This window comes from Peromyscus californicus, unplaced genomic scaffold (assembly GCF_007827085.1).
Source record: "Peromyscus californicus insignis strain IS unplaced genomic scaffold, ASM782708v3 Scaffold_19__1_contigs__length_69161282, whole genome shotgun sequence".
Taxonomy (NCBI): domain Eukaryota; kingdom Metazoa; phylum Chordata; class Mammalia; order Rodentia; family Cricetidae; genus Peromyscus; species Peromyscus californicus.
The window spans coordinates 13,525,595-13,551,670 of NW_026294491.1; the positions used below are offsets into that span (position 1 = coordinate 13,525,595).

The window sequence follows — 26,076 nt, forward strand, 5'->3', positions numbered from 1 at the left end:
GCAGGCCTCCTAGGCATATGAACTGAACAGTGCATTACAAGGGACAATAAGACTGGGCACCAACCCTCATGCTTTTTAGCATCAAATCTATACCATAATATTCTATGTAAAAGAAATATCCAAACAGGCTCAGAGTCTTAGTCAAGTACAGGATAAATCCTTCAAGGGAAAGATAGCTCTCTGAAGTGACTGAGACTAGTCACAGAGATGTCAGCTCAGCTATCCCACATGCCAGGGGAGTTTTAAAGATGGTTGCTAACTAGATTTATTATAGAAATAAATAACCGAAACATATGTTAGATTTGTGTAAGGGGCGGGTGCACATACCCAGGCATGCAGGTAAAGGAACCAAAGGTCAACACTAGGTGTCTTCTACCATCTCTCTCTACATTCATTTTTGAGACAGAGTCTCTCACTGAAACTCCTAGGGACCTGTTGTGTCCTCTGCCCCAGCCTGGCAGTATAGGCGTGTGCCACCACATTTGACACTTCAGGTGGATGATAAGGAATCATGCTTAGACTGTCATACTTAGACAGCAAGCACCTTATCTACAAAGATATCCCAGTCCAATCAATGTGTGTTTTGCTTTTGTTTTTCATACCAGATCGTCTTTTCACTTTCCATATTTCCTAAGATAATATTTGTCATTGTATCATTTGAACATCTAAAATTGGTTTAAAATATCCTAAAGTGCCAATTATTCAATAAGTCTATATTAATAATATCAATGTACATAAGCATAGAGAATACTATGGTGGTGAAATGTATAAAGCAAACAGTAACTGTAACTGGAATTATTGTTTGGAGTGCTTGTGAACAACCCTTCAGATGCCATTCCATATAAATAAAAGAGATCTTATGGCAAGATGTATTTACATTTTCTTCTTTACTGTATTGATACAATGCCCGTATGGTCAACAGAATGTTGATAACTCAAAATCATAACTGACTCCAATTGATTCCATCCCCTCTATTCACATATGCAGGTATACTCTTTTTTTGTTTGTTTGTTTTGTTTTTTGAGACAGGGTTTCTCTGTGTAGCTTTGTGTCTTTCCTGGGACTCACTCTGTAGCCCAGGCTGGCCTCAAACTCACAGAGATCCACCTGGCTCTGCCTCCCGAGTGTTGGGATTAAAGGCATGTGCCACCACCACCTGGCACAGGTATACTCTTAATGCTTGTTTTTATTATCAAGGAATCATTAGTGGCATCTAAGCATCAAGTACAGTTTTTTTTTTTTCCTTTGAGAACTTTCTCTAGCAAAATCTGATCTGGGTTTCAGTGAATTTGATGTTGTTTAATATTAAACATGTATAGATCATATTTTCTCACTCAAATGTATTAACTATTTTATGGGTTGAAATGCATTCAGTGTTCTCAATTTGAGTCTCTGCAAGACCCAGGAGCAATTTGTATACATTTTAAGTATTATGGTAAGTATTGTTAAAAGGTCCTTCTTACAGAGCACTACAAAATAGAGACATCTTACCTTAGGGGTCCACACACGCTTAGAATCATTATAGATATCAATGTTTCTCAGTGAGTCTGTGTAAAGCCTCTTATCTCTCCATATCTACACCTAGAGCTGGATTTATATCAGAAAATGCAGCTCTAATACTGAGTAAGGTTGGTGAAGCATATCTAATGTTATTACATTAGAATTGATGTGAAGTAATACTGTCATGTAGTGGTATCTCTTTTGTACTAAATTTTGCCTTTCTAACTAGAAGACTGACTTCTAAAATTAGTGGTTCATAGGCTGCTGTAAAATATCAGTTGCAGAGCACATGTCCTTGTGAGGGAAACCTAAGGCTCAAGGTTCACAATGAGAAAACAAGAATGAGAACAAGAGCATTGGTAAAAGAGGATACATATACATATATGTATATATATGTGTGTGTGTGTGTGTGTGTGTGTGTGTGTGTGTGTGTGTGTGTGTGTGTATGTGTGTGTGTAATAGATAGAGATAAAGATAGAGAGATAGATGGAAAGAGAGATAGAGACAGAAATACAGAGACAGAGAGAGAGAAAGAGAGATTTCTGAATGAGTTAACATCAAAGATTTCATCTTCCAATAAAAATGTATACCCAGGCTGAAAGGAAAATTACCTTCCAAGCCAATGCAACCCAAAAGATATCAACATAAGTATATTGATATCCAACACAGGGTAACTTGAGCCACATTATTTAGAAAAGAATACAGAAGACTATAACACATTAATAAAAGGAACACTCTATCAAAAAGTTATAATTGTAAATAAATTTGACACAATGTCATAAAATAAGCACTACTGGACATAAAAGAATATTGGTATCTACACACAACAATTGTGGGTAACTTCAAAATCACATAATCATCAGTGAGTCAATAAATTAAATAAAAACTCAACAAAAAGATTTAACTGTCTCATAGACCAAAAGGATCTAAGAGATCCCTATAGAATATGACATCCAGTACCTCTACAAAACATATGCTTCACATTAAGACACAAAATTTTCTACAAAGTACACCAAATGCCAGGGCATAGTGCATGCTCTAACAAATAAAAACTCACTACAAAAATTATTACATGCTAACTGACTAGAATAGAAGGCAATAACCAGAGAAACTACACCAACTATCCAGATACAGTATCACTGAAAATACTTTTGAATAGTCAACAGGTCACTATAATCAGGGAGACTTTTAGAAAGTAATCAGATTAAAATGAAATCATTATACTAGAACCTTTGAAATAAGATGAATGTAATTCCGAAAGGGAAATTAGTCACACAAGTTCCTAATACAAAACTCAAGGATGGCCAGGCGGTGGTGGCGCACGCCTTTAATCCCAGCACTCGGGAGGCAGAGGCCGGCGGATCTCTGTGAGTTCGAGGCCAGCCTGGGCTACCAAGTGAGTCCCAGGAAAGGCACAAAACTACACAGAGAAACCCTGTCTCGAAAAAACAAAAACAAAAACAAAAACAAAAACAAAAACAAAAAAAAAACCAAAACTCAAGGATGTACCTCCAGGTCATAAACATCGACAACTCAAACCTGAATTTAGTAGACTCTCAGTTTTTCTTGGACAGCTGTTTCCCTCTGGGTCGGACATGACCACTGATGTCTTGAATCAGATCAGATGTGATTTCCCTGGGGTATCTCTTAGGAGATCCAGTCACATTCTCATAGGGAGGGTGCTGGTTCATGAGCCTCATGTGCATCGTGGGAGCTCATGGATTATGACCTTGATGAGATCCTGTTAGCTGCATATAAATTACCCAGGGGATTTCTTGGTGGTGTAACTGCATGTAGTTGAGTTCCCCATTCTCCTTTAAGTCATGTCAATAAACTCATTGCTTCCTGGATCTGGATTTGGACACAATCCTTCCTTTCATCTGCCTTGTCCTGTCTGGAGTGAATACTATATGATTTTTTTTCCATCCCTGGAAAAAGCCACATTACAGTTTTCATTAGAATATATGCCTCAATGGTGTGGGCTCAAACAGGGCCATGCTATTAACCAAGATGATTTTCAGAACAGGTTTAGCCAACAAGGAAACCAATGAAAATCTGCATGTCCACAAGATGTGTAAGCTTTAAATCCAGCAGTATGGAAAGCAAGCTAGGTCTGTACTTGTGGGACTTAGACCTATACAATTCCTTACTCTCTGCTTTCTAACGAAATTGATTAGGTAGAGAGTGTACCCACAGGAGATTCTGGATAAATAAAATGAGAAAATAAAACAATAACATGATGGTATTCATAGCATTCTGGGGGGAAAAAAGAAATAAAATGGAAGAGAAATGGGGAATGAAGGTCAGAATAGGTTAGGAGAAAACAGGTTCATGGGGTCCAGTGAGGGGTCCAGCAGACCAAAAGGAAAGAACAAGAACTTTACATTAGTTATTAAGGACTGAATAACAGGGTAAACCGGGCATCTGAAATGAATAGAAGGCAAGAGGAGGAAATAAAGGGCGACATACAGTTTCTGAGTCTGGAATTTTATGTGGTTGTCTATTAGTGTGTGTGTGTGTGTGTGTGTGTGTGTGTGTGTATACATACATACATACATATATATATATATATATATATATATATATATATATATATATATATAGATATATATATATATATATAGATATGAAAAGGAGAACACGAGGAAGCCAGGATGAAAAAGATTCCACAGCTTAACTTTACACTTTTTTGGAATAAACTTGGAAATGTTACAGATATAATCCCAGCTCACAACTAAAGGCACAAATTAACATTTTCACAGTAGCTGAGATGCCTCCGAAGTTATTAGGAAAGAGAACCATTATTGGCCAACGTATCTAGGGATATGTACACATAAGACACAAACCCAAATAAGGTAAGAGGAGTAAAAACAAGAACCTCTAACATGTATTGAGAAATAAAAATTTAAAACAATGTAATAATAAATAAAGGCAATATAAAGAGCTGAAAGCTGTAGGGATGTAGAGGAACTTGAATCTTGGGAACAGTCAGCAATATCATGTAATGCAAGTCAAGGCATACATACAGACTTCCTTAAGTTTACAGTGATAATCTTTGCTGGTGCTGATATGAAGAGGAGCAAAAAAATGCTGTGAAGCTGGAAATGATATCTCAATACAAGTATTGAAACTGCTTTAATAATTAATTGATGGTTCATTGAATTTGAAGATGAATTCAGATTTATGAATCTGATTCTTAATAGAGTCAAGGTCTCTTGGCAACCAGTCATTTCCTATATGAGACTGCTAGGAAAGGCATTTGTATCCATGAGATTGACCTTCATCTATCACAGTAGGAAGTCATATGGGATGTCCCTAAAATATCTGCTGATTTCCCCTCCAAGGCAACACAATCTCTTTCGGTGGAGTGGGTGGCTTTGAAAACTTCATAACTGAAGATTGGCTTGACAAGCAAGATATTTCATAATAGTTACAAAAATCCCTTTGATTTGTCAACAACAATAAATCACTACATGCACTGTTAAGATTATCTAAAATTTGTTTCTATTTTATGTCTAATTAAATTATAACCCCGTGACTTTCTACAATGCTGCAAGACAGGGAGTTTCCTCATGAGCAGTAGAAGAGATTATCCCTTCTTCCTGTTAAGGTCTCAGCATTTACAGTCAGTATTAAATTGAACTGCAGCATAGATAAGTGTGCTAGTAAACCTGCATGGGCATGCACACCTGTGTGAGTATGTATGTGTGTATGTATATGGGCACGTACATGTGTGTGGGGGTGCATGTGCCTGCGTGCCTGTATAGATGTGTATATCTTAAGCAACAAATAGAGGGCTGAAATGACAAAAGTCGCTGTTGTATAATTCACTAGCAATGAGTTCTCATATTCTTAGGTTCAAACCAAATATTCACAGCAGCTAGGAGTGGTAGTGACACACACCTTTAATCCCAGCCCTTGGGAGACAGAAGCAGGTGGATCTCTGTGGGTGTGAGGCCAGCCTGGTCTACAGAGGGAGTTCCAGGAGAGTCAAAGCTCCAGAAAAGAGAGACCCTGTCTCTAAAAAACAATGAAACAGCGTATTTCTCCCATCTTGTTCTATCCCTTCTTCTATAGTGATGTGTCCTGGATCATGGAGTGAGTGCTATAATTAACCCATATTTTTAAAGTTTGTTTGAAAAGCAAATTTGAAAATTAAATCCTTTGCTTAACCTGAAATAATTGTTATCTTCTAATTACTCATCTCAGGATGGGAATTAAAGTCCACAGCCAAGCATTGGGCAGAGTTCCAGGAGTCCTGGTGAAGAGAGGGAAGAGTAATTTTACAAGCTAGGGGAGTCAAGATCATGACTGGGAAACCCAAAATGACAGCTGACCCGAGCTCCTGGGAGCTTATAGACTCTAGGCCAACAGCTAGGGAGCCTGCATTGGACCAACCTAGGCCCTCCACATGTGGAGCACAGTTGTATAGCTTGGTCTGAGGGCCCTAGCAGTGGGACCAAGAGCTGTCCCTGGCCCCTGAGCTGGTTTTTTGGAACCTATTCCCTATGGTGGGATGCCTAGCTCAGCCTTGATGGCAGCTTAGTTCTGCCTGGACTCGATATGCCATGCTTTGTTAACTCCCATGGGAGGCCTTACCCTTTCTGAGGAGTGGATGGGGGTGGGTAGAAAGAAGATTGGGGGAGGGAGCATGAGGAGAGGAGGGAGGGGCAACTGTGGTTGGTACGGAAAATAAATACATAAAATTTAATTAAAAAAAAACCACTAAACCACAAAAATGAAATACAGTAAAAGCAACACCGACTTGTTTACAAATGCTGTTCATTGTCTGAGGCCCTCCACCATGTTTTATTTTCCCTCTTATGTCTACTGACAAAGACTCCTTTCTCTTGATAAAAAGTCACTCCCACCCCCAAATCTGGTATACAACAAATTTATAACTCAGCCTCTCTTGGAGTTAGGAGTGACATCTCCTGAGAGCTAGAGAAGCACACGTGAGAAGCAGCTGAGCAAACTTGCTGGGATTTCTCCATCACCCCCACCGACAGAGTGTGTACTAGCAAGTCCACTCACCAGCTCAGTTTTGAAAGCTTAACAAATAATAAAGATTTGACAAATAAACATGGATTTGTTCTATATATTATTTCTAAGAGGAGAGAGGAAGCTGAAATGCTGTTTTGGTGTTTTCATATGCTTCTTCTGTCTTGGGTCCTACATAGAAAAATCATCAAGATACACTTGTAGCTTGACAAGTATATACCCAGAACAACAGCAACTACAACAACAACCAAAAGCACGCAACAGCCAAAAACCAAATCAAAAGAGAACAAGAGCAACAAAACAAGCACTCCTAATGTCCTCTGTTGCAAGTACCTTCCAGGTGTCACCTTCTCTTGCTTGGATCAGTGCTTTGCCTCCAAATTCATTCCCGTGCCTCCACTACAGAGGCTTTGGAGACTTTCACAGAACAGGTAGAACCATCCTACAGAGTGAGTCAGAAAGCCTTGACTCTCCCGTGTTGCAATAATAGTTCCATTCCCTTACATTGTTCTTGTCACGACTGATAAACTCTGGTATACAACAGCAAATGCATAAAACATCTCTGAAGACTAGAAACAAGGTTGGCAGGCTATGGAACCAATGACTTAAGCAACAAAATCCCAGGGCACTCTTGGATTTCCTTTGTGGCTCCATATGGACCAGATAACAGAGCCAGGTGGAAGAACTCTAAGGAAAACTGTTTCCCCTAGGCAAAGGGATGAGAAGAGGGTATCTTCGCAACACACAGAGATTTGGGTAACATGTAAGCCTTTTGCTACCAACACTAAGAGAGTAACTGTAACTGTCATTCTACCAACCCCAGACACAGAATCACAAAGATTGTGTAGGAAGTTTGTTTTCTAAAACTTAGCTCTTCTACAGAGGAACCAGTAGCGATCCATTTTTATAGGGTAACATGATGAGTCTTTCCACGTGCCCACAGGGTGTGAGATGCCCAGATAGTTGGGTCATCACTATTCATTTGTGGTGATCCATCGGTGCATCTGTGGGAACATTTCAGGATGTAAAGCAGATTGCTCACTTCAGTGTGCACATTCCTCACCCAGTTTATTGAAGGCCTGAATGGAACAGATTGAGTGAAGAACAAATCTCTCTCTAGGCTTATTTTCAAGCTGGGAAATGGGTTTCCGGCATTCAGATGTGGACATGGACCAAAATGTACCATCCGCTTTCCTGAACCTCTAGCTTAAAGATTACAGATCTCAGGAATTCTCAGTCTTTGTATATGACCTGTATTTATCTATATATATGATTTATAATCTACCATCCATCTGTCCATTATCCATTTATCCATCTATAATCTGCTCTCTATTACCTTCAACTATCAACAACCAGTCTAGCTATCTAGCAAACATTTTTCTATTTTATTCATCCACCTATGCATGCATCTATTCATGTATTCCCATATTTGCTTTGTCTTGGGGGAAATTATTCCCTAGTATTGTGGTAGTATTGTGTTCCCCAAAACATTGTGTACCCTAATAAACTTATCTGGGGTAAGAGAACAGAAAAGCCACTAGATATTTAGGCTAGAAAATGTTGGCACTCACACCTTTAATCCTAGCACTTCAGAGGTAGAAATCCCTCTGGATCTCTGTGAGTTCAAGGCCACATTGGAAACGGCCAGGCATGGTGACACACACCTTTAATCCCAGAAAGCGAGCCTTTAATCCCAGGGAGTGGTGGTAGAAAGCAGAAAGGTATATAAGGTGTGAGGACCAGAAACTATAAGCATTTGGCTGGTTAAGCATTTGGCTGGTTAAGCATTTGGCTGGTTAAGCATTTGCCTGGTTAAGCATTTGCCTGGTTAAGCTTTCAGGCTTCTAGCAGCACAGTTCAGCTGAGAGCCATTCGGATATGAGGACACAGAGGCTCCAGTTGGAGGAAACAAGACCAACTGAGAAGTTGACCAGGTAAGGTTAGCTGTGGCTTGTTCTGTCTCTCTGACCATCTAGCATTTCACCCCAATAACTGGCCCTGGGTTTGATTTTATTAATAAGACTAAGATTCATGCTACATAGTATAGTAGTGCTTGCTTATTGAATGTAGACAGTCTAGAATCATGGTACATTTAGCACCAGAATCAAATGGTTCACTGAGCCTCCAGATCTCACCCTAACAAGTTTTTGCAGGGTCATTCACCACACCCACCAAGTGTACCTTCACCTCAATCCTGTAAAACATATAGTTAAGCAGGCAGGCTTAGGCTTGACACCCACTGCCAGACTTCATGGCTTTATGTCTCCATTAATGGACACACTCAGTATGAGAAGAGCTCGATTGAGCTGAATTTCCCCCTCATCTGGAAGTAAGTTACAGATGAGGTGAAAGAAGCCTCACTTATCCTTTGGGATTGGAGAGTTCAAGATAGTCCCATCCCATCCTGTGGTAGCAAAGCTGCCTGAGCCAGTGTTCCACTGTCTCCTCCTGGGGGCTGTAGTTCTGGTGGAAAATGGAACTCAGATCCTCGGCTACTCCAGAAAAAAACAATGGAATTTATGTATTTCTGAAGAGGAGGAAATTGTTTAAAGCATAGACGGAATGCTTCCCAAAATAATAATAATAATAATAATAATAAATTAGGTGTTTAAAAAGGAACCACAAAAGGTCTACTGATGTGAAAATTAGAAAGACCATGCTGTATAATGATGTATTTGCAGATTAGCATGATCGAAATTCACAGTATCCCCGTGTTTGAAAATAGGATTAAGTTGAAAACTGCAGAGATGGCATAGGGATACCAAGTGTTTTAATTAAATCAAGTAAGGCACTAGATAGATAGATAGATAGATAGATAGATAGATAGATAGATAGATAGTAAGACAGACAAACAGATAGGCAGATAGATGATAGACAGACAGATATATATCTGTATATAAAAATTAAGAGCCGGGCGGTGGTGGCGCACGCCTTTAATCCCAGCACTCGGGAGACAGAGCCAGGCGGATCTCTGTGAGTTCGAGGCCAGCCTGGGCTACCAAGTGAGTCCCAGGAAAGGCGCAAAGCTACACAGAGAAACCCTGTCTCGAAAAACAAAAAAAATAAATAAATAAATAAATAAAAAATAAAAATTAAGAGTACCAAGGGCTGGAGAGACAGCCCGGAGGTTAAGCCTGCTTGGTGCTCTTGCAATGGAGTTTTGTTTATAGCATCCATGTTGGGCAGCTAACAACCACTTGTGACTCCAGTTCTATGGAATCTGGCACCTTCTTTTGACTTCTGAAAATATTCACACCTACACACAGATACACAAACATATACTTACACCCAAATACACACACACATGCTAAGTAAAGAGAAAATAAACATCATCTGGAACCCGGAAGGAGAAAGCAGACTGCCATACTGCAATATTTCATATTAAACAACAAAATTGCATTTCAGCTTAGAAAACAATATTCAGAGCAAAAGCATGTCCGTTTATTAAATATTTCAGTGGACTTGCTAATACACTTTAAGTCCCAAATAAAAGTCCCAAAGAAATAACAAGAGGCCATCACTCATACCTGGGTTTTATAAGTGAAGTAACCAGCTGATCAGTACTAAATGCTGTGCAGTAGCACAGGCAGAATGAGGAGGAAGTGAAAGATTTGGCTTTAGCTCTGATTTCAATGCTCCTGCTTTTATGAATTCATCCTAGAGGATGGTGATGGTAAAGATAATGATAATTAAGATAACAGTTATACTGATAGTAATGATGATGATAATGTCACATAACAGTCTCTACTTGTTCAGACCATTCTTGACTCCAGGCCCTGTATCGGACAGCTTGCATAGGCAGGGTTCTATATAATTTCTGTGTCTCTTTACAATTATAAAGTAATGCTTGGAGAAGTCACACAACGTGCACATGGCTGCCAGGGCCTGGAGACTAGATCAAGTTCGGTCACAGCCGGGATACACATTATCTCCTATAACAATCTCTCTCTATAATTCCACCTATGGAAATAAGAAGACTATTTCATCCACCCCTCACCTATGCATACTGTACCCCATCTACCATCCTTTGAATGCAGACTTTTTCTTCATCTTCTCTCTTTTCCTTCCATCTACCTCAGTCCCCCTTTCCTTGGTCTCTCTTTCTCATGTAGTGTCTTTATTTCCCCATGCATGGTGTTATGTTGTGTTACACTGTGATTTGTTTGAGAAATGGCCTTCATAGATAGTCAAGGCTAGCCTCAACTCAAGAGCCACTTGTTTCTACTTTCTCATTTCTGTGATTTATAGGTGACAAGCACTAACCCAGAACACTGGGATTTTGTTTTGTTTTCTATTAGTCATTCAGAAGTCTCTATTACTGTCAGTCAATTTCTGTGTGGATATCTCTGTCCAGGTTTGTCTGTCTATATCCCTTCCTTCTCAACCCCCCCTTCAGTCAATTTTTAATCTTCTCTCACAACGCATGTGAGTCTCCCTGCACTCTTCCTTTGAGCCCACCTTTCACTCTGTCTCTCGCCTTATTGTGGTACCCCTTTCCTTCTTTTTTATTTGTGAGTATTTGGGTGGCTCCTCCTGTGTACTTGTCAGTTTTTGAGACATGTCTGTGACTGTCTGTCCCTCAGCTGAAATGTTGAGTTCAAAAGCAACAGAAACTCTCGTCTAGCTCTAAAGACCCTTCTCTGGATTCCAGTGATGTATGCAAAGTTGAAGAAACCAGTCCATTAAATTGCAAAGCAAAAAGGAAGTCACTGTCCTTGGATAAACAATTTGCGTCCCCATAAGGATTCAGTGGTGCAGAAGCAGAAAAGGCCCATTCTGACACCTCTGTGAAGACACAGTGCAGGCATTCACTAGCTGGGTCCAGTTGAATGATGTACTTCATCCCTCAGCGCTGTCCTCCCCCATTCAGGAAACAGTGCTTAATTCTGCCTGAACCCGCCCTTTCTCTGGCCATGGGAATGAGTGTCCTTCCAAAGTGGTAGGCGCTCTGCACCTGCCGTGGCCTGAGAATGCTTACTCTCTGAGAGTCACGCAGAAGTGACTCCTCCTGTCAATTCCTTGCGCATCAAGAAACACAATAAACAAGCTTTGAATTTTCCATTTACCAGCCTGAAGGAGAGAAGTGCTTTATTTCTGTAGTTTCCTGAAATAATGACTACTTGCGCCTTATGCATTTGTGGGATCAGTAGCCATGATCTCAAATTTATGGCTGAACACATCCTTCAAACTGCTGGTGAGAAAAGAGAAAAACCTTTCCATTTGTCTGCTCAGATAGAAACTTATCTTAAGGCAGAAGTTTGGCTGCTGTTATTGGCACACACATACACACACACACACACACACACACACACACACACACACACACACACACACACACACCGAGTGAATACAAGACTGCCCAAACTGGACTTTAGATTATTTAACACTGACAGTCCACACACTTCCTACTTAATGTCCTTGCTGATAACAATACTGAAAGCTGAATTGAAAATGAAAATACTTGAAGGACAGCATGGAAGGGATGTGCTGAAGTCCTAAGGAAAACAATTATTGTCCTTGGAGCATTATCTGAAGCTCACTTGTTTCTTCTATAAATGGTATTTGGTGTGTGTACACACGTCTGCATGTATACACAATGAACAAGCATGCCTTTTTGTGGTCCTGTGAGCATAGCTCTGTGTGCATGCATATGCGTGTAAGTGTGTATGTGTATCTCTTTGGATGTGTACGGCTGCACATGTGAGTACACGCTTGTGTGCCTGTGTGTGTGTCCACCTAGCACATCAGTCTATGACTCCTCTTCAGACTGAGACCAACTAACATTCGCTTTCACCTTCATCCAATTCTGTTACTTCAGTTGACACATCGTTGTGATGCAGACACAGACAGGGCTGCTCCTGCTCACCTTCAAGATCAACCCCAAGGAAGGAAGGGCTGCATTTTAATTTCTTTATATATTCACCTTTATTGTTGCCCCTCTAATCTCAGTGACCCTAGGATTGGATGTAAGTGAATAGTTCTTCTCAGTTCAGTTTCGAGGTGTTTGAACCTGTGGCTTTAGGGAGAATATAACCCTGCTGTAATTATTCAGAGTTACTCTTCTTTCTCAAAATCCGCTAAGGGTCTCGATGAATTCCCACCGTTCTTTCTAATATTTTGCATGCAGCTCAGCATCACAGGACCAGGAAAACAGTACACAAAGCCCCACAAGTCATCTTTAGTTTTCAGTCCCATCTGCAACCTTATAAAGTGACAATATACACAAACCTGCTCCTGCAAGGAAGCAGGTGTCACCCACACGTAAGCTTTGGTAGAGAGCGTGGAAAGTGGTTTTTGGAAAGTTACTTTTAACTGCACTGATAATTCCAATGACATCATTTTACACTATCATTTTATGTGTAAAAACCACCAGGACCTAAAGTTACATGATGTTTTTTTTTTTAAGAAATTAAGGATCCTAAAAGGAAGGATAATTCCTTAAGAAAATTGTAAAAGAAAAACAAATACCAAAAAAATAAAAACCAAAACAGCAACAATTATGGCTATAACCCAAATCTATGATTAATCAATAAACACGAAGTCACAAATAAAGTAGACTCTTTAGACAGCATACACAACCTCTTCATTAACATGTAATGTGAACTCCCAAAAGACGGCTCAGCAGGTAAAGGCACTTACAGCCAAGACTGATAACATGAGTTACATGCCTACCCTCTCTTACCACATGGGAGAATGAAGGAACAGACTTCAATACATTGTCCTCAAACCTCCAAAGGTACGGGAGCATGGAATGCGCATGTCAGCTAACATATGCACACACATCAAAAAAATCAACACAAATAAAATGAATTTAAAAAGAATGCAGTCTTTCTGTCTAGATTATTATTGCTAATGATTTGAATGTACTCAAAACCATGTATTTCTATGCAATGTTAGGAAGGCAATAAAATGTAAGTGTCTTTTAAAGACAAAGGTCTCTAGTGTTTAAAATAATGTTGGGGTAAGTATTGGTTCATGAGAGGGCTCTGTCGTTTTTTACACCATGAATTCAGGAATAAAAGGCTCTTGTAGAAGCATGTCTTCACTTTTACAGCACAGGACAGCAGATCCTCAAACCTTATAAATTGGTCACACCTGAGTTTTTAAACTTTTACTTTTATAAAACAGACTCATTTTTATTCGTGAAATAAAAGTCCCCATGGTCTGGTGGTAGCAGAGAATAATTAATAAATCAATAAAACCTGGAACTTTTGACAATGCCAGTCAAGGCAGAAGTTTGCTTGCCTGCCTACTTGCAAATACTGGATTAAAGAAGGATAATTATTCAGAATTTAAATGTGCAAATATTGAGAAACACAATGTATTTCCCTTTAAATTCACTTATCTTAAATTTAAAAGCACGGATGCTTTGCGCAACTGATTTTATAATTCTCATGCTTACTAATCTCATCAATTATTCACTATCATATCATCAAGTTAAGAATGTCTCATAAAGATTTTATGTAAATCTCTTCATATGCAGTGTTCACAGTCACTCCATCATTTCCTACTAGACAGTCCATAAGTGAGTCTCACGCTCAGACCTGCTCATGTCCCTTTGAGGTTAGTGCTTAGAGGTAACTTTTATGTTATGGTTCTAGGGATTGGCACAGCTCGCTGAGTACCAGCTGGGGTTGAAGAGGTCACCTCTCAGTGGAACTGAGCACCCATTAAACTGCACCTTTCTCTCATAGGAGAAGAGGTCCAGAGGTAGAGGCATCAAGTTGCTGAAACTTGAAGACTCTCAGGTGCAGATAAACTGTGGCTCAAACTCAACCGCTGAGAACAAAATAAAGGAACAGAAAGCAGAGGCAACTTGCAGAGAAGCATTAACATCTGTATAAAAAGCCTGCCCATAGACCAAACAAACTAGAGGCAACATTCTATGCTTAAAATATGCCTTCCCGAAAAAAAAAAAAAAAAAAAATTGAATCCCTTCTCTAAAGTTAAGTAACACCACGACTTAGGCATCTAGTTTCTATTCATGACAACTGGCCCTTTTCTGTACGCATGACTGGAGTTAACTCCCCAGGATACACTGCATTTCATTGAACCCAGGGTCTTCAGATCTGTGCTACAATTCCATTACACCAATGGCCTTTGTGCACAGGGCACACACATTAGAGTCTCAGGAGACCAAGCCTGAAACTAGTTACTTGAGGCCCATTTCCCCAACCAAAAAAATGTCTGTAAAGTAGGAAAGTTGTTGAGAGCATATAGGACTACTTTTGTATTACTAGGAAAACATCAGCATAGGTCCAACCCTACAAGTTTTTCGTTCCCAGACACTTTCCAAAAGTAGCATATTTTCCTGTACACTAAAGAAGTGATAGTAACATCATCCAGATCCACAATACAGCAGACCAGCAGACCGGACAGCATTGCTCACCATTCACTATATCAGGTCGCTTACAAATGAATACCTCTAGCAACTTCACTGACAAAAGTAAACACTGGTATTGGTGCACATAAAACACAGCACGCCAGGTTTTATACTTTCAGAGGGAGATAAGTAGAGAAAGCAATTTAGACTTTTTTTTAAGCCAAATGAAGCAGTTATAATTCAAAAAAGCATTCAAATGACATTGGCATCTCAAGAGAAATTGTAAGAGGACTCAGCCACCAGGAAGTAAAGGGGACAAGCAAGAAAGTAAGTCCTTGGCCACCACTCCTGTATGCACCGAACAAACGTGAGAGAATGGTGTCCTAACAGAGAAACATCACGTCAAAAACAAGCTTTCACTGTCCTACGGAGCTCACTGCTGTCTTAAACTCAAGAGAGTATGAAAAAGATGGGAACCAGGAACTTACTTGCCATTGAAAGTTTCTTCTTTAGTCGACGCGAGCTCATGCAGCAACTCTCCGTGCCAAGATCACTCCTGCACATCCTGCTACAGACCACCAGCGCTGGCTCGCTCACTCCTGTCTCAAGATGATTCATTCACAAATTATGCTCCTATTGATGATGAAGCATTAATATCCATGTTCATTTCATCACACACACACGCACACACACACACAAAAATGTTACTGGAGAAGAATAAAACACAATAAAACAGAAGCCCTTAACCTATTAACCGAGGAGGCATCCCATCCTCCCCCTCCATGTTCGGAGGAGCATGTCAACTGCCTCAGGTACCAGGAGGAACTAACTCCAAGCTGCTAGCGGGGATCTGCATGCCCTCTATCTGTGGCTATTAGCTCAGCACGTTGATCAGCTGGCTGAAAAGCAGCAGCAGCAGCAGCAGCAGCAATCAGCTCTCCTGCTCCTCTAGGCTTATAGAGGAGACAGTTGGATGTGATCAGCCAGGAGGAGGCTGCTGAATGCTTTGCACCAATTAGTGGCAGGTGCTGCGGGCCCCAAAGACAAATCGACATCCCACTGTCGGTGCTGCCGAGGGCTTTATTATGCCCTGTCCTCTTCGCCTGTCTAGTGGTTCTCTGCTCTTTTGTGTGGTTGTTTGTACTGTTTCAATTAAACAGGATTAGGAAGTTCAGCGCTTATGTTCAGTGACAATATTATTGACCAGGCAAAAATAATGTCTTTAGCTCTGTTCACCGCCGCCCCCTCTTTCTCTTTAACTTGTTTTTCTTTTTCTACCTAATCCCTCTCCTCAAATACAACTTCTAAAACCAATGCTTTCACATCTGTGGTCCACTGGGGGCGGGGCACAACAAAACACTCAGGCGTTCATCTGGAGACAAAAGTTAACATTCAAGGTTTGTATAATCATGCATGTCTCACAGAAGGGTGCTATGACGAAACTTACTCTGAAATTGGGTGTATTTGTAAAACATTGTTATACGATACCTTCACACTAATTTTTAGACTTGTAGAAACTAGTGAAATGGTGAGCTCTAACCAGAGTCACATTTTGAACAAACACATTTATGCTGCAAAGTATTTACTCAAGTCAAATTAAACTTCGCCGATGAAGTTCAGAAGATACACTAGTGGGCAGAGTAAAGGCAAATATCCTAATACCTCAGCCACAGCCCTGTAAGTACCCAACCCCTCCCCTGTGCTCTGAAAGCCCTACAATCTCCCTGGCTCCCCAAGGTGGACCTGGTGTGCACTCTGGTGGACTCTGTCTGTCTCTAGTGCTCCACCTGGAGAAGTAGACATTTGTTCACAACCCCAGAAAAAGAGTGATACAACAATGTGAAAAGAGTCATTGGACTCAACTGTCACATGTGAGGAATATAGATAGATATCCAGAGCACTGGATAGGCAGCTGCTTTCATAAGAACGACTAACTGCAGTTTTGTATTAATGAGAAAGCCACCCCCCTCTCCTGGGAAAATTCAATTATAACTTCCATGACACATCAGAAAATCAGCCACAACACAGAAAATCCCATCTCTTCCTTGTCTTCTGTGAGAAATTAGATCATCAATAGGATGATTCCTGAAACAGCTGATTTTACTTTTTTTTAATGAAAAAGAAATGACCACATCTGTGTTTAGATAGCAAAAACATTTTTTATTAAAAATTAGCAAACTGTAATATTATGCAGAGTTTAGAAGTAAATTTTAGGCAAACAGTTTTAAAACAGACCAGAAAAGGGGAGGTAGTGTCTGAGAAAATTAAATGACGTATTAATATAGAAGGCAGTCTACTATGGTAATAATTTCTGTTAAACAAACAATATAGCATACTCCAAACATATTCCCACTCCTCTGGTTTTCCATCTCTCTCCATCTCTCCCTCTTCTTAAACCCCAATGGAATTCAACTCCGTATACTCTTAAAGAGCCATAATTTCATTTCTTCAATAAATCTATAATTTAATTAACATAAACATTTCATGACATGCCTGTGAGAATATATAGCATATGCACATTTATTTTTAATTGGCTTTTATTAATAATACCTATCTTGATATTTCTTTAACTATGGTTTTTATTACATTTATTTATGTGCTTGTTTGTTTACTCAATGTGTGTGTATGCTTGCGTCATTGTGCATGTCTGTGTACGGAGGTCAAAAGGCAACTTACTGGTGTCAGCTTGATTGTTCCAACAACGTAAACCCTGGGTATCCTACACTTGGTCCACAGCAAGTGCCTTTACCCACAAGATGTCTCACAGGTCTGGATATTGAGTTTCTCATTTTAATGTCTGTATAGAATCTTAGATTAACACAGACTAATTTCCAAACTCCACTTTACTATCATAAGCAATGTTGTAGGTTAAGTGGGACTTATCCAATAGGGTAGGCTGCAAGTTTTGTGTTCTGCCTGGGGCCCTGAATATCCAAATAAAGAGGGATTATTTCTTTTCATGACTGACATACTTGCCATGAACAGACCTCACTAAGGTGAGGACTTTTTCTAAGTGTCCCAGAGATACAGTGCTTGAGGTATATCACCCTTAGCAGGTGGTCTGGTTTATGAAATATAATACCCTGGTGGGCAAAGAGTCTGCCACATGAAAGGGGTATTTGAAAACATAGCAGACCATTACAAATGCAAGAAATAAATCTTATTTCAAAAAAAATAATATGTTACATGTTTTGGGAAAAGATTAAATATTGAAAACCTTTAAAAGTGAAAAATGTTTAAAAAATAAATTAAAATTTGGTTCATTTCTGTTTACAGTCACATATTTGCAGTTAAAATAAATCATTGTATATAAGGCAAATTGACAACAGGGAAATTACATTTAAAACTTTAAAATTATAAATGAACTGCTAAATTTTTAAATTTGAAGAAAAATAGCATACACCCTGTGTCTAGAACATTCTATCAGATATGTCTACAAAGAAATTGCAATACCATAAGGTATACAAACTTAGCAATTGTAACTGTCAACCCACTATTGTGACTCTCCTCTCTCTCTCTTTGTCTGTCTCTTCTCTCTCTCTCTCTCTCTCTCTCTCTCTCTCTCTCTCTCTCTCTCTCTCTCTCTCTCTCTCTCTCTCTTCTTCCCTCTCAGACTCTGTCTCTCTAACCTCACTCTCAACCATTCCCGGGAAGTCCTCTATCACTGAGCTACAGCCCTAACCCCTGACCCATTTTTCTTTTTTTAACTCTCTGAACTCTAAAACTTATCCTATCACATTCTTATCCCAAAATAGCCATTTGTATACACTTAACAATTATTTTTACTTGTGTCTGTTGGTACACAATATATATGTTATGTTGTATCATAAAATTTCATGTTATTATAGTTGTATTTTGTGAGAATTTTTCCATAAAAATATACTGTCATATTTCCAGAGCCATGAAACTAAAAGGGAGTTCTCTAGTTGCATGTCAAAAATCACCCCCTCTCCTGCATAAACTATGTCTTCATAAACATCTGTGTCCGAGCCAGGACTTCTGCAAACTGCCTTTTTTTTTAGGAAACAATTAAAAAGCAAACACACAAATACAATCTTCTTCATCTAATTGTTTAGAATAATAACTTATTTTAGTAACAGATTGATGAAGAGAGTTTACCATTATGCAAATCTACTTCTCTTGCTGAGGACTGACTAAAAATGTAACTTATTCCTTTGAGTACCTCAAACAAATTTTTGTACTAAACAAACAGAGTATTTCTTATGGGCTTTTGCTGTTGGTTTTCTGGTGGGAAACATTTTAAAGTATCTGATTAGTGTGTAGTAACCATTAGCAAAAACCCCATTATTCTTTTGTTTGTTTGTTTTGAGACAGGGTTTCTCTGTAGCTTTGGAGCCTGTCCTAGAACTTCCCTTGTAGACCAGGCTGGCCTAGAATTCACAGAGACCCACCTGTCTCTGCCTCCCAAGTGCTGGGATTAAAGGTGTACACCACCACTGCCAACGTTATTCTTAAATATAGCCCATTGAGAAAGCAAAATGGAAGAAGACCCTTTTCTCTCTTTGTAGAATAAGGACTGGTGGTTTGAGTTAATAGTCATTGCAAAGTAAAGAGGAGAGAAATCATTTCCCTTAACCCAGATTAAAGCTTCACTGCACAAAAGTCTCAGTATTATTACTAAAATAGCCTGTTACTATAAGCTGTGTCTCCCTCAGTTGGTTGGGATCAAGCTGCTGCCGGCTTGTTACTATTCACAGCTATTGACAGCTGAAATCCAAAGTTGCTAGTAAACTGCACAGTAAGACCTAGAAACGGGAGGCCTGGGAATCATCGATGCTCACACCCATAAGTCTTTGCCACTCTTTCCTAATAATTTCCCTTTTAAATATATATAATATACTTACAATTTTCCCCCTTCCCTTTCTCTCCTACAGTACTCCCCATGCATTCACCCTTGCACTCTCAAACACAGAAGAAGGAGGGTAAAAGAGCAGTAAGGATGTCTAGAAAAGTTATAAAGAATCATAGTATTCTCCATCTCCCTAAAATTACATATAATTCATATAAGTCTGTGCACACATTCACATATATAGTTTTAATGAAATGTTCCCATCTTGTCTGACAATGCTCCTCTGAGAGTTATTCCACTTTGAAAAAAAAAATCGAACCCTATTTACTATCAAGATCTGGTGATATATATTTAACTCAGTTTTTTTTGCCAGGAGTATTTAATTCATTTCATTAACTCAGCATTTACATAAGGCACAGCTCAAGGGACAGGAATGTGAAGATCCTCGAATATTCAGACCAAATGGGTTACAACAAACAGCTAGCTTACAAGAGCAACTTGGGAACCTGCTGGCCACCCAGGACAGGAAATCAGGTAGGCTAATTGCAGATCTTCACTTCTTCCTCTCCAAATCCAGTACCTCAGCTCTGTAGCAGACTGGCTTTGGCCTCCTCCCTCTCTTCCCCCATCTTCAGCAGATCATGCAGATTTTCTCCAACCTTCCTCCTTGCTCATCCCTGTCTCAGGCCCCAACTCAAGCAGGCATACCCCGGGAACCCAAATGGCAAACTAGCCAGAGATGCAAGTAGGCCAGCAGAGCCTTAGGCAAGCCTCAGATCTTCATTCTCCCTTCTTTCCTCCACACGGGATCACCCAGTCTCATCCCCAGCTCTGGTGCAGACTACCTGCTGTGGCCTCACCTCACTCTCTTCCCCCATTACCAGGGAACTAAGAGACACTAAACACTCTACTTTTATACCTCCTCTGGACCCTGTCAGCACCACTTTCTAGATCATCCACATTCCTAAATATCATTTCCCAATACCTAAAAATACATATGACTTGGAAAACTCAGTGGCCACACTGAGAAGGATCCCAAAAGCATTCCCTGCCAGGGAACACATAGTCACCTACACTCTCCTGAGAAACAGAGAGAGTAACAGAAACTAAGAAAAAAAGCACCGCCCTGAAAAGATGAGACCAGATGGCAGCACTTAGAATTACAATCTCCCCAACCCCAGATGCTTACACTTGGGTAAAAACATAATCAATAACAGCCAGGACAGTAGGTGCCCCACCCCCACCCAGAGCCCAGCAACCCTACTCCAGTAGGCCCTGGAAATGCTACATAGCTGAAGCACAAGACAAGGACCTTAACTTAGTCTTTATGAATATGATACAAGTCTTTAAAAAGGAAAGGAATAAATCCATTTAATATGATCTATGAAATCATATACAGTGAAAAGACATGAATAAAACAGTTCAGGACCTGAAAGTAGATATAGAATCAATTAAAAAATAAAACTCAAACTGAAAGAAATATGGAAATGAAAAACTTAATACCTAGAACATGAACCTGAGAGGCAAGCCTCAGCAACAGAATACAATAGATGGAAGAGAGAATCTAAGGCATTGAAGACAAAGTAGAAGAAATGGATACTTCTGTCAATGAAAATGTTAAATTTCAAAAAATCCTCAAACAGAACATCCAGGAAATATGGGGCAGTATGAAAATACCAAATCTAAGAATAATAGGAATAGAGGAAGGAGAGGAAATCCAGGTCAATATCCTAGAAGAAAATTTCCCCAACCTGAATTAGGTGTCTATGGATGTACAAGAAGCATACAGAACATAAATAACACTGGACCAGAAAATTTCGCTCAGCACATGAAAATCAATACACCAAACATACAGAATGAACAAATAATATTAAAAGCTTCAAGGAAAAAAAGACAAAGTAACATATAAAGGCAGACCTATGAAAATAATGCCTGACTTCTCCATGGAGACTCTAAAAGCATAAGGGCCTGGACAGACATTCTGCAGACTCTAAGAGACCACAGATGTAAGTCAAGACTACTATATCCAGCAAAATTTTAATCACAGTAAATGGAGAAACAAAGACTTTCCAAGATAAAACCAAATTCAAGCAGTATCTATCTACAAATCCAGACCTACGGAGGATGCTAGGAAGAAAACTTCAACCTGTAGAGATTAAGGACAAACAAGAAAATACAAAGGACAAATAATCCCAGGCCAGCAAATCAGAAGGGGGAAAGTGTGTGTGTGTGTGTGTGTGTGTGTGTGTGTGTGTGTGTGTGTGTGTGTGTGCGCGCGCGCCAACAACAACAAAGTGAAGGAATCAACAAATAATACTCATTGATATCTCTCAATATCAACGGTCTCAATTCCATAATCCAAAGAAACAGACTAATAGAAAGGATCTATTTGTAAAAACAGGATCTATCCTTCTGTTGCATACAATAAATACACCTTAACATCTAGGATAGACATCACCTCAAGCAAAAAGATGGAAAATAACATTCCAAGCAAATGGACCCAAGAAGCAAGCCAGCAAAGACATTTTAATATCTGACAAAAGACTTCAAACCAAAACTAATCAGAAGAATTAGGGAAAGACACTACATACTTATCAAAGGAAAAAATCCACCAAAAGTTTTAACATCTATTCATCAAACATGAGGGTATCCAAGAAACACTACTATAGCTTAAATCACATATTGACCCTCACATACTGATACTGGATGATTGACCACTCTTGCCAATAGACAGGTCATCCACTATAAAACAAAACAGAGAAATACTGAAGCTAATTGATTTCATATACCAAATGGACCTAACAGATATTTACAGAACATTTCACCCAAACACAAAAGAATATACCTTCTTTTCAGCAGTTTATGGAACTTTCTCTAAAACTGACCACATACTTGGACACAAAGCAAATCTCAACAGAAACAAGAAAATTGAAATAACACCCTGCATCCTATTCCGACCACCAGAGATCAAAGCTGAATACAATAACAGAAAATTTGCAAACTCACAGAAACTGAACAACTCATTAGTTAATGAAATATGAGTCCAGACAGAAATTATGAAAGGAATTTAAAACTTTCTAGAATCAAATGAAAGGGAAAACACAAGAAACTTATGGGGCATTATGAAGGAGGTTCTAAGAGGCAAGTTTGTAGCACTAAGTGCCTACATAAAGAAACTGGAGAGCTCTCATACTAATAACAGCATACCTGATGACTCTAGAACAAAAAGAAGAAATCACATAAGAAAACAAAGTAGACAGCAAGAAACAATCAAACTCATGGTTGAAATCAACAAAATAGAAACAAAGAAAGTCAATACAAGGAATCAATGAAACAGAGAGTTGGTTCTTTGAGATGATCAATAAGATTGACAGACCCTTAGCCAAATTAACTAGAAGACATCTAGAGAAGATCCAAATTAACAATTAATAATGAAGGGCGGGGGAAGCATAATAATAGACGCCAAGGAAATCCAGAGAATCGTAAGAACATACTTTAAAAAACCTGTACTTCACCAAATTGTAAAATATAAAAGAAATGGATAATTTTTTTGATACATTCCACCTAACATAGTCAAATAAATATTGACAGACCTATAACACCTAGTGAAATAGAGGCATTCATTAATGGTCTCCAAAACAGAAAAAGCCCAGGGCCAGATGGTTTTAGTGCAGAACTCTATCAGACTTCTAAAGAAGAGTTAATGCCAATACCCTTCAAATTATTCCATAAAATTGTAACAGAAGTAATATTGCCCATTTCATTCTCCAAGTCCACAGTACCTTGATACTAAACCCCATAAATATCCAACAAAGAAAGAGAATTACAGACCGATTCCCCTTATGAACATAGATGTAAAAATACACAATAAAATACTTGCAAACTGAATTGAAGAACACATCAAAAAGATCATCCACCATGATCAAGCAGGCTTCATCCTAGAGATGCAGGGATGATTCAATATGTAACCAACCAATAAATGTAACTGTAACATGATTTCCTAAATGGTCTTAAAATACCCAGAGCCAGATATTGGGGTTAATGCTGAAAGATCAGAAAGACAAAGGAACAAGCCACAGGCACCAGCTCTTACCTCACCAACTTAGCCTGAAAAAACCCCTCTAGTTCCTGTTTCCTCAGCCCTTATATACCTTTCTCTGCCCAGCCATCACTTCCTGTGATTAAAGACATGTGTGCTTCCCAAGCAAAGGCATGAGATCCCAAGTGCTGGGATTAAAGGTGTGTGATTCTCAAGTACTGGAATTAAAGATGTGTGCCATCACTGCCTGTCTGTGTTTCTCTCCTAGACTGAGTCAATCTCATGTAGTCCAGGGTGACTTTGAACTCATATGCCTCCCAAATGCTAGGATTAAAGGTATGAGCCACCAATGTCTGACCACTATGTTTAATCTAGTGGCTTGTTCTGTTTTCTCATCTTCAGCTAAAGTTTATTAGGGTACACAATATATCACCACATGTAACCCACCACATAAAAAAAAACTGAAAAAAAAAGCCCACAAGCCATCTCATTTGATGCAGAAAAGGCCTTTGACAAAATCCATAATCGTTCATGATTAAAGTCTTGGAGAGATTATGGATACAAGGGACATACCTTAATATAATAAAGGCAGTTTTATAGCAAGCTCATGGCCAATATCAACTTAAATATAGAGAAACTCAAAGCAATTCCTCTGAAATCAGGAATAAGATAAGGTTGTCCACTCTCTGCATACCTACTCATAATAGCATTTGAAGTATTAGCTAGATATGTAAGACAACCGAAGGGGATCAAGGATACACAAATTGGAAAGGAAGAAGCCAAAGTATCTCTATTTGTAGATGACATGATTGTATACATAAGTGACCCTAAAAACTCTACTATGAAACTCCTACAGCTGAAGAAAATTTTCTGTCAAGTAATAGGATACATCATTAACTCACAAATAACCAGTAGCCTACCTATACGCCAATGACAAATGGACTAAGAAAGACATCAAGGAAACAGCATTTTTTCATAATAGGCTCAAAAAATATAAAATACCTTGAGGTAATACTTGCAAGATGAAAAGTTTGAGACACTGAAGAAAGAAATTGAAGAAGATATCAGAAGATAGAAAGATCTCCTCTGCTTATGTGACAGTAGGATTAATATAGTAAAAATGACCTACCAAAAACATATACAGATGTAATTACCATCAAAATTCTAACACAGTTCTTCACAGATCTTGGAGAACCATTTTTCTGCTTCACATGGAAACACAAAAATACGAGGATTGCTAAAACGATCTGGAATCATCAAAGAACTGAGGGAGGTATCACCACTCCAGATCTGAGTCTACTTTACCTCAGTCAGACTGATTGTTTTCTAGTTCCACCCTTTTCATTTCAAGATGCATAAAGACAGATAGGAATTGTAAAATATCTTTACATGACATGTCTACTATCAAGCTATTTCATGCCAGGCTTAGGGATACTTCATCATGATCACAACGAATAAAAATATTCAGACTTAACAAAATAGTTTATTTTAGCTATGATGATGAGATTACTTGTAGTGGGTAGCCATTCCAGCTTTGATCTGGAAGTTCCAACCCCCATTGAGACTTCGGCAACTGTCACGCCTACAAGGTAGGGCCAAGGGAGGCGCCTGGGGACCCGAGATCTGGATTGGCCGGCTCTCTCTCTGTTCCGAGACCCTGGATAGTGGAGGTGGACCAAGCAGAGCTCCAGAGAACACCGCTGGACTGTGATACACCTTCTCCAGACCCCGCAACCTACCTATCCCTTAATTTGTAAGTTACGCCATTAAATAAATCTCCTTTTAACTACGTGGAGTGGCCTTAATAATTACACCAATATCAAGCTGCTTGGTGGAAACAACTGAATTGTAAGTATTTGACTGAGGGCCGAGACATTTAAATTTAACATTTAAAGATGCAGCTAAAAGGTACTTTGGGGGGCTAGAAGCTAACTCTGTCCTTCACCCACAGGTACCTCCTCTTGATAGGTACAATAGAGCCCTTCAGGGCCACCAGAGCAGTTATGTGAACCAGCAAGAAACCTTACTCCCATACTGCAGCATCATCTATAATATCACAGGGTTAATATTGCATTACGTGCTGTATCATGAGAAAGTTGTGGGTGCTTCCCTTAATATGCTGAAAGAAACTCACAGGACATCAGCATGTCTAACTTTGAAATTGCAATATAATATTGTCATGTGCAAGGTTCACAGTGAATAGTGCCAGTATTTCCAAAATTCATTACCCAAATATCTCATGATGTTTTAAGTAACTTTACAGTTTTTGCGTTGGATGTGCCCCATGGAACATGGATTATATATGCCCTTAGGTGCCCTCTTAGAATTTTGACATCAACTTTAGGTTACCTTCTAATATAGTTAATATATTCAAGGAGATGGCAAATTGTGCCTACTGGTGCA

General features: G+C 39.2%; 1 protein-coding gene across 11 annotated transcripts in view; it reads right to left on the minus strand.

The window, feature by feature from the left end:
* Positions 1-26,076, minus strand: part of Pcdh15 (protocadherin related 15) — a 1,435,070-nt gene that overhangs the window by 750,021 nt on the left and 658,973 nt on the right. The window contains exon 1 of one of the 11 annotated variants that reach the window (XM_052744715.1): positions 15,313-15,726. The exons of the other annotated variants lie outside the window; for them this stretch is intronic. The gene's annotated coding sequence lies outside the window, so the exon portion shown is untranslated. Of the gene's footprint in view, positions 1-15,312; positions 15,727-26,076 lie in introns of those variants that run through there. 11 annotated transcript variants of the gene reach the window in all.